Consider the following 8,189-nt stretch of genomic DNA (forward strand, 5'->3'; position numbering starts at 1 on the left):
CCAATGTAAGTGTCTGTGTCATGACTCCTTTGTCATTCAGAAACTTTGCATCGGAATAGACTTGATACTACCCGTCGACACACCACCGGTTGGGGTGGTCGGCAATTGGGGTGAGAGCACGAGTGTGTGAATCGGTGTGGATTTCGAACTGTCAAACTCATCAGACGAGGCAGACTGTGCAGCGGTGGCGGGTGTAGGGACCTCAGCAGAGTCGGAGGCTTCCTCCGACCACAAAACTCCTAAGGAGCCAAACGTTCCTTCTTCATTAGTAGCTGACCCAGAAGGTGTGCCGGTCAGTGTGCGTTCCTTATCAACTGGGAGGCAGTGACTACGCCAGACTCCACCTTTTTAGGTGTGGCTCTGGAAGCACGTGCAGCTCGGGATGGGGTGGAAGTGCGTGGGGGCACGTACTCGGGGTCACGCTCATCATTGGTCAGACGGGGCGACAGACTTCGATCACTCGCGTGCGTTGACTCGATCTTGTTTTGGTGCCATAATAGATAGTACCGTAAATAATCATTATTAGTACTAGAAGGAGCAAACAAGACAAGCAAAACGACACAAAATAAATAAAAGGGTAAAGATGTAATGACATTTCTATAGTAATAGTGAAAGACGACAGACCAGGTGACGGCTTGTAGTGAATACGATGGACCGTCATGGGGTCCATTATGTCTTACTTAACTTTGTTTATATGGAGAACCCTGAAGGAAAGTCTCTAACAAGTATGACGGTATATGCAGGATGGACCGTTGTGATTATGACGGTCCGTTGTCGATGTCCGTCGTGGGACACTTTGAAAGAAATGAGGAACCTTAGGAGAGGGGTCTCTGACCGTCATAACGGTTATGCAGGACAGACCGTCGAGGGTACAATAGTCCGTTGCAGATGTCCGTTGGAGAACACTTAGAAAAAGTGAGAGACCCTTAGGAACAGACTCTTTGACAAATAGAATGGTTGTGCATGACGGACTGTCGTGGGAACGACGGCCCGTCGCATGTGTTCGTTGGTGGACAAATTGGACAGTGGGGTGTTAGGGATGTTGGAACGGACCCAATGACGGTCCGTCGTGGGTAGACGGTTCGTCATCGGGGTCTTGTTCTGTCATTCAGTGACAGAACTGGGGATGCCCCATTCATCCCCTATAACCCAAATGGAATTGTTTGTGTTTTAACCTACATTTGTCTAACCCAACTACCTAGTAAACTACCAATGGTAAAGCACCTATTTCTAGAGTTTTAACATGGCAATTTTGAGGATTCTCAACCTAGGTCAGACAAAATTTTATTAAAGAATGAACCCATCAAGAAGAACTAGGCTAATACTAATTGATAAACAAAAATGCAATGTAAATGGGTAGAAATCAGAGACAAATACATGAGAATTTGAGAAAAACAAGCGAGGAAGGTACTTGGTGATCAAGTAAAGAACCACAGCAGCAGACTCCGACTAGTAGATAGTGAATTTCAGGAATTGGGGAATTTGGGAAAATGATCGGTTGTAAGAGAGGAAGGTATGAAATTGGAAGTTGAAAAGGGAGGGAATGGGAGGAAGAGGGAAGGAAATGGGTGAAATGAAGGGGTGGGGTTTTTAAATGTTAAGAATTTTTTAAAAAACCCCAGCCGGGTCCTCGGGTACGCTTCATTAATGACGCGACGAGTCCCCGACGACGGTCCGTCGCAGTTGTGACGGTTCGTAATTGGTTCTATCGCGTGTGCCTTAGTTTTGAAAATAACAGAATGACATGCCTAGCATGACGGATTCATGCGATGGTCCATCGCGGTTGTGACGGGCCGTGGATGTATCAGTCAGTGACTGCTGCAGAGTGATTTTCTGCAAAATTTCCTGGTGATGTGCCTACAAATTTAAAACCCATTAGTAGAAAATGCTACCATTACTAAAAAGAAAAAACTATAAGTATTGGGTTGCCTCCCAACAAACGCCTTATTTAATGTCGCGGCACGACTGAGGACACTTGATTACTCAGCCTTCATCAAGATGATATGCCTCTATCACTTCATTCACCGATGCAGTGTGCCAAAAATAGAGTTTTATTCATTATCCATTCACTTTAAACCACACTCCCTCCTTGGTTTCTAACTCAAATGCTCCATGAGGGAATACTTGGGTAATTAAGTAAGGGCCAGTCCGTTTGGACTTGAGCTTGCCCGAAAGACAACGCACCTAGAGCTATCTAAAAGCGCCAAATCCCCAACCATAAACTCTCATTTTTCACTTTTTAGGTCATTATCCTTCTTCATCCTTTCTTTGTAGGATACAACAGATGTTGATTGGAGCTCACCACTCTGCCTCATGGATCTACAAATGTTGAAGGTTGCTTCTTCATTGTTCAACCGATATTTCATCTTCCCATTTTCCATATCAACTAAGGCTCTACCCATTGTAAGGAATGGCCTCCCAAGAATAATAGGCACTTCAAAATCGACTTCACAATCAAGAATAACAAAATCTTCCGGAAATATGAACGACTCCACTTTTACTAGCACATCGTGGAGTATCCTTATAGGCCTTTTCATTGTTCTATCAACCATCAGTAGCGCATCGCAGTGGGCTTTGGGTCACCCAAACCCAACTTCTTGTAAATCGAGAGGGGCATGAGATTTATGCTTGCCCCCAGATCACATAATGCTTTCACAAAATGTAATGACCCGACTATACAAGGAATAGTAAACGCACCAGGATCTTCTTTCTTTTGTATGAGAGATCTTGTAGCAATAGCACTACAATGCTACATTCTATCATCATCGTCGAAAGTGAACGATCTTTTCTTTGTAACCAGATCTTTCATAAACTTAGCATAACCGGGCATTTATTCTAGAGCTTCTACCAAAGGGACTTTGATAGAAAGCTGCTTCAACATTGTTATAAAACGCCGATATTTACCATCCTCTATCTTTTTCACTAATCTTTGAGGAAAGGGAGTGATGGTCTAGGCATGGGAATTACCTTTATAGGGACTTCTGCATCTTTTCCAGTGCTATCTTCTGTTTCACCACTACCCTCTACCACCTTATCATTATCCTTTCTCACCTTTTCCTCATTAGAGGGCATAGGTGGGTCAATGGTTTGCTTACCACCCCGAGTAGTGATTGCCATACAATATGCATCATTTTTTGGATTTTGGACAGTGTCTAGGAAGAGTGACCGGTTGCCGCGTGTTCACAGTTGCAGATAATTGGGTCATTTGCAACTCGATCTACTTAATCGATATTGCATGATCGAATTTCTACCCAATACCTGCTAAATCACTCCTTAACTCTTTAATTTTCTCATCATTAGCATTGAACCTCCTTATCATTTTGTGCAACATATCCTCAACTCGCGCCATACTATCTCCACCATCCCTAGGAGTAATTCACGATTTTGAGGAGGGACATAGGGCCCATTCCAATCGTTTCTGTTATCGTAGTTACCCCTATTGAAGTTGTTGTCGCGGTTGTAGTTTGCATCTCGGATATAATGACCCTTACGGTTATAGTTACCATAGATCCTACCTTGGTTCTCTTGACCTTGGAGCCAATTATCCTGATTTGAGCCTAGGGCACTCGGTCGAAAAACCCCGGTCTGCTCATTTACTGCATAGGAATCATCCGCATAATAGCATTCATCATTTGGTGGTGGTGGTTTAGACAAGTAGTTAAGTGCATTTATCTTTTTGCACCCCTACTGACATGTTTTAATACCAACCCAAGCTCAGTTCTCATATGAGCCATCTCATCGCGAATCTCATCTGTGGCCGGGTTGTGAGTGGATTGCACTGCGAAGGTATTTCTCCCTGTATCTGACTTCCTATTACTCCAAACTTTATTGTTCCGGGAGATTTTCTCTAACTTTTCAGCAATCTCAGCATAAGGACACTCCCCATCAGAACCACCCGCTATAGTATCCAACACCACTTTATTATTATCATCCTGTCCCCGATAGAAGTATTCCTTCAGTGACTCATCATCTATAAGGTGATTTGGGACGCTTCTAAAAAACGAGGTGAATCTATCCCACGAACTACTAACTTACTCTCCTGGTAGTGCCACAAAGTTGTTTACTTTGTCTTTGTAGTTTAGTTTCTTGGAGACCGGGTAGTAGCGTGTTAAGAAAACGTCCCTTAGTTGGTTCCAAGTGAAAATTGAGTTGTAAGGAAGCTCAGTGAACCAAATAGTAGCCTCTCCCGTCAGTGAAAGAGGAAACACTCTTAGCCCTATTACATCCAAGTCCAAGTCAGGCCTCCCTACACAGCTTTTACACACTGCCCTTACCTTAGCTATATGGGCATGTGGATCCTCAAAAAGCAGCCCTGAAAACAAACCTCTGGCAGTTAGCATTTGCATCAGGCTACTAGTTACCACAAAGGTGTGGCCTGGTGGTAGAGGGGGCAAGACAAGCGGCTCATCGGAGTCTGCTATATTGTCATAGCCTCTGTAGTATTCTTCGGGCCGTGGAGCGGGATTTTGTCCCCTCTGTTGGTGTCCCGGAGCATCGGGTAGCAACTGACCAGGTATATCAACCAGAGCTGGGATGTTCTAGTTTGGATCATCATCATTAATTCCCAAGTTTCGATTCATGTTGCATAGTGTACGCTCTAATTCGTGATCGTAGGGAAACAAGGGTTATATTCCTCTCCATGTATTTGGCATGCAAAGAGTATGGTTCTGCAAGAATCAAAAATAATAAAACAAGGTAAAATCAAGAAAATATTGACTAAACTATAATAATAAGTTTAAGTTAATCTAAAAGCTACTTTTCCTGGCAGCGGCGCCAAAATTTGATACGCTCAAACTTTACTTCTCAAATAAGAAGTAAAGCGGTCGTGTCAAGTAAATAACCCAACTAATGAGGTTGGGATCGTTCCCACGAGGAAAATAGTTTAGACTTAACTTCAATATATTATTACTATTTTTAAGTCAATTATTTCCTTGGAAAATAAAGACAATAAAAAGGGGGGTTTTTTCTTCTAAATGAATGAAAATAACTAGCTAAATTAAAGGAGACAACTAACAGCTTCAAAATGTTGGAGTTTAATTAATTAATCAAAGTAACTAGGGTTTACGTGTTCCCCACAAGTTCATAACTTGATAATTCTAACTATAACAGCTCTTTCCTAGTATCTTGCATGCAAAGTGATAAGTTATGTATTTCTAAATCCTTGGTCCGGCATCTAGAAAATTTCACTCTGCACCTTGGTCGGGCTACGTGTGTTGCTATACTAACCCTTACCTTTACCTCATATTAAGCATCATATTTGATATTTGACTAAGTTATTATCTCGTACCAATCAGTACTAGCCTTTTAGATAGTATACACTAAATCTATGTTGATAATTATTTTCCTATTGTCTACCTCCTTGGTCCGACAAGTAGCATTAAGTCGAGTTCTAACATAGGCCATCCGTTAAAAAGACTTCTAAGCGAAAGAATTATCAATACATGCAAGACACTATTCCAGAATTGTTATTTTAGTTAGGTTTTACCTTATTATTTACCTATGGTTCCCACAACCCTATTTATGGAGTTTAGTTACCCATAGTCATAATCACAATATTCAAATATGTAATATAAAAATTCATGCACTTGCTTCAATGAGAAAGAATAAAATCCAAAAGTTCACTTGATTAATCAACAAAAGTCACCAACAATCAATTACTGAAATTAATTGAAGAACTAAAGATTATCCAAAAGTGTAACAATAATCACCAATTCTAATCCAAAAAAGAAGTTCAAATAACCAAGAGCCTAACTATATGAAAATCTAACTACCAAAGAGTCTAACCCCAAAAATGAGGTTTTTTGAACTATTTATAAAAAAAATAAAAACCTAATTAAATAAGGACTCTATTTGCTGGAAATCTATCAAAACGCGGCTGGTCGACGGACCTTGCGACGAATCATCTTGGTCACGATGGGCCGTCATGGATTCCGTCGTCCCATACTTGTGCAATTTCTTCTGTTGCTCTTTTTATTACCCTCGACGACAGGTATGACGGATCATCACAGGCACAACGGTCCGTCGAGGGTCTCCGTTCCAAAACACTTGAACTCTTGGAATTTGGATACTGGACTACTTCTCTGATCTTCATGACGAACCAGCAAGACGGACCATCATAGCTACGACGGTCCGTCACGCACTCCGTAACCCCACACTTGGTCAAAATTCCCCATCTTCCTTCAGCAGCTGCACTACAATGCCACCTAAGGACCATCACGAGCACGACAAACAGTCACAAGCTCCGTAGGTGGTACTTTTTTGTATTTATTGCTCAAAAACCTCTGCATTCATCTTTTAGACAGATTTCCTGCAAATAAAGAGAAACTTACATAAAAATTAGTATAAAAGGGCTTTTTGGACACACTAAACTTAAGGAAAAAGTATTAAAAATACTGTGAAACCACGATATATCATATATGGAAGAAGATCTATAGCAAAGTTTATCTCTCTCAGGAGGGACTCTGGGAAGATCATCTGGAAATACTTTTAAGAACTCTTTTACTACTGGAACTGGTTGAATATTAGATATCTCAACATTAAAGTCATTAACTTGGACTAAGTGATAGACACACCCCTTAGAAACTAATTTCCTCCTTAAGGTACGAAATAATACGACCCTTAGGCACTGCTGAACTGCTTGTCCACTCCAAGACTGGATCATTTGGAAACTAAAGCTTGACTACTCGAGTTGTACAATCAACTGAGGCATTACATGCATCAAGCCAGTCCATACCAATAACGACATCAAATTCTACCATGTCTAACTCAACTAAATCATCCATGGTAATCTTGTGATTGACAAAAATGGGAAAATCACGATAGACTCTTTATGCTAGAATGGATTCACCAGCAGGTGTGGAAAAACTGAATGATTCACTAAGTTACTCAAGTATAATATCAAAGTTCATGGAAACATATGGAGTTATAAAATATGAACTCGCTCATGAATCTAGCAATGCATAAACAGTAAAGTTGAATTCTCATGCTCTTTTTGATTATTGAAAGCATACAAGCGATTTGTTCCTCGCCAGTGCTGGAAAAAGATCCTATAGGTGCAACCCTATCTAGTGGAGCAACTGATTAAGATTGGGTTCGATTGCCCCTATTACCACAACCTTGCTTATTCTTTGGAAACTTTCTCATTAAATGCCTGATCTCACCGCACTTGAAACAACTAGTGGAGCCCTCATGAAAAACACCGGAGTGGTTTCTACCACACTTGGCGCAGGCAAGAGGCTTACTACCCCGTTTCGCCACACCACCCTGCGAATATGCAGGCAGGTGCACTAGCAGATGATGGGGCATAACCCTTCTTTTATCGTTGGAAGGATGATCGGTTAGCATTACTCTTCTGATTCCTGGACTCATTCCATGTCTTAGCTCTCTTGCTTCTATAATCTTCTATGTACCTTAAATTTTCCTATTCAACCTACTATACATAGACCATCAACCTGGATATATCCATGTCACCTATTAGAATCGTAGGCCTACCATCCTAGCTTGATGAACGACCCAAGCGAGTGATAAATAAGCTCATTCTGCTCCTCATGTCTTTAACTATTTCAAGAGCATAGCGGGACGATTGGGTGAACTTCAACCCATACTCATGCACACTCAAAGAGTCATATTACAATTTAAGAAACTCCCGTAACTTATCTTCTTTCAATTCACGGGGAAAGAAATGCCCTAAGAAAGTTTCTTCAAAACAGGCCCAACTCAGATGTGGTGCATCCTCATCTCTACCCTCCTTCCACTGATTGAACCAAGTCCTAGCCACATTTTTCAATTGATATGCAGTTATTTCGACTCTTTCAACATTAATGACATGCATCTTGTCAAAAACCTTTTTCGGTTCCTCAACAAAACTCTCAGTATCAACAGTAGTGATCGAACCCATGAAACTTGAAGGATTCATTCTTAAGAATTCATGAACCCTTGAAGTGCAGCCTCTTCTTTTCAATTTTCCCTTTCCTATCCAACTTGATTAGTTACTACTTGGCTTAATATCTGGATAGCCTGACGGAACTCATCATTGGTAACTTTCCCTTGAGGTTGCACTTTAGGTGGATTGGGCGACCCTGGTTCCTTTACATTCCTCCTTACTGGAGGACCTCTTGCTGCTCTTCGTGGAGGCATGTTTATCTGAAAACACGCGCAAACACGAATTAGAGAGAAACTTTTAGAGATAA

This window comes from Solanum lycopersicum, chromosome 5 (assembly GCF_036512215.1).
Source record: "Solanum lycopersicum chromosome 5, SLM_r2.1".
In the NCBI taxonomy this organism is placed as follows: Eukaryota; Viridiplantae; Streptophyta; class Magnoliopsida; order Solanales; family Solanaceae; genus Solanum; species Solanum lycopersicum.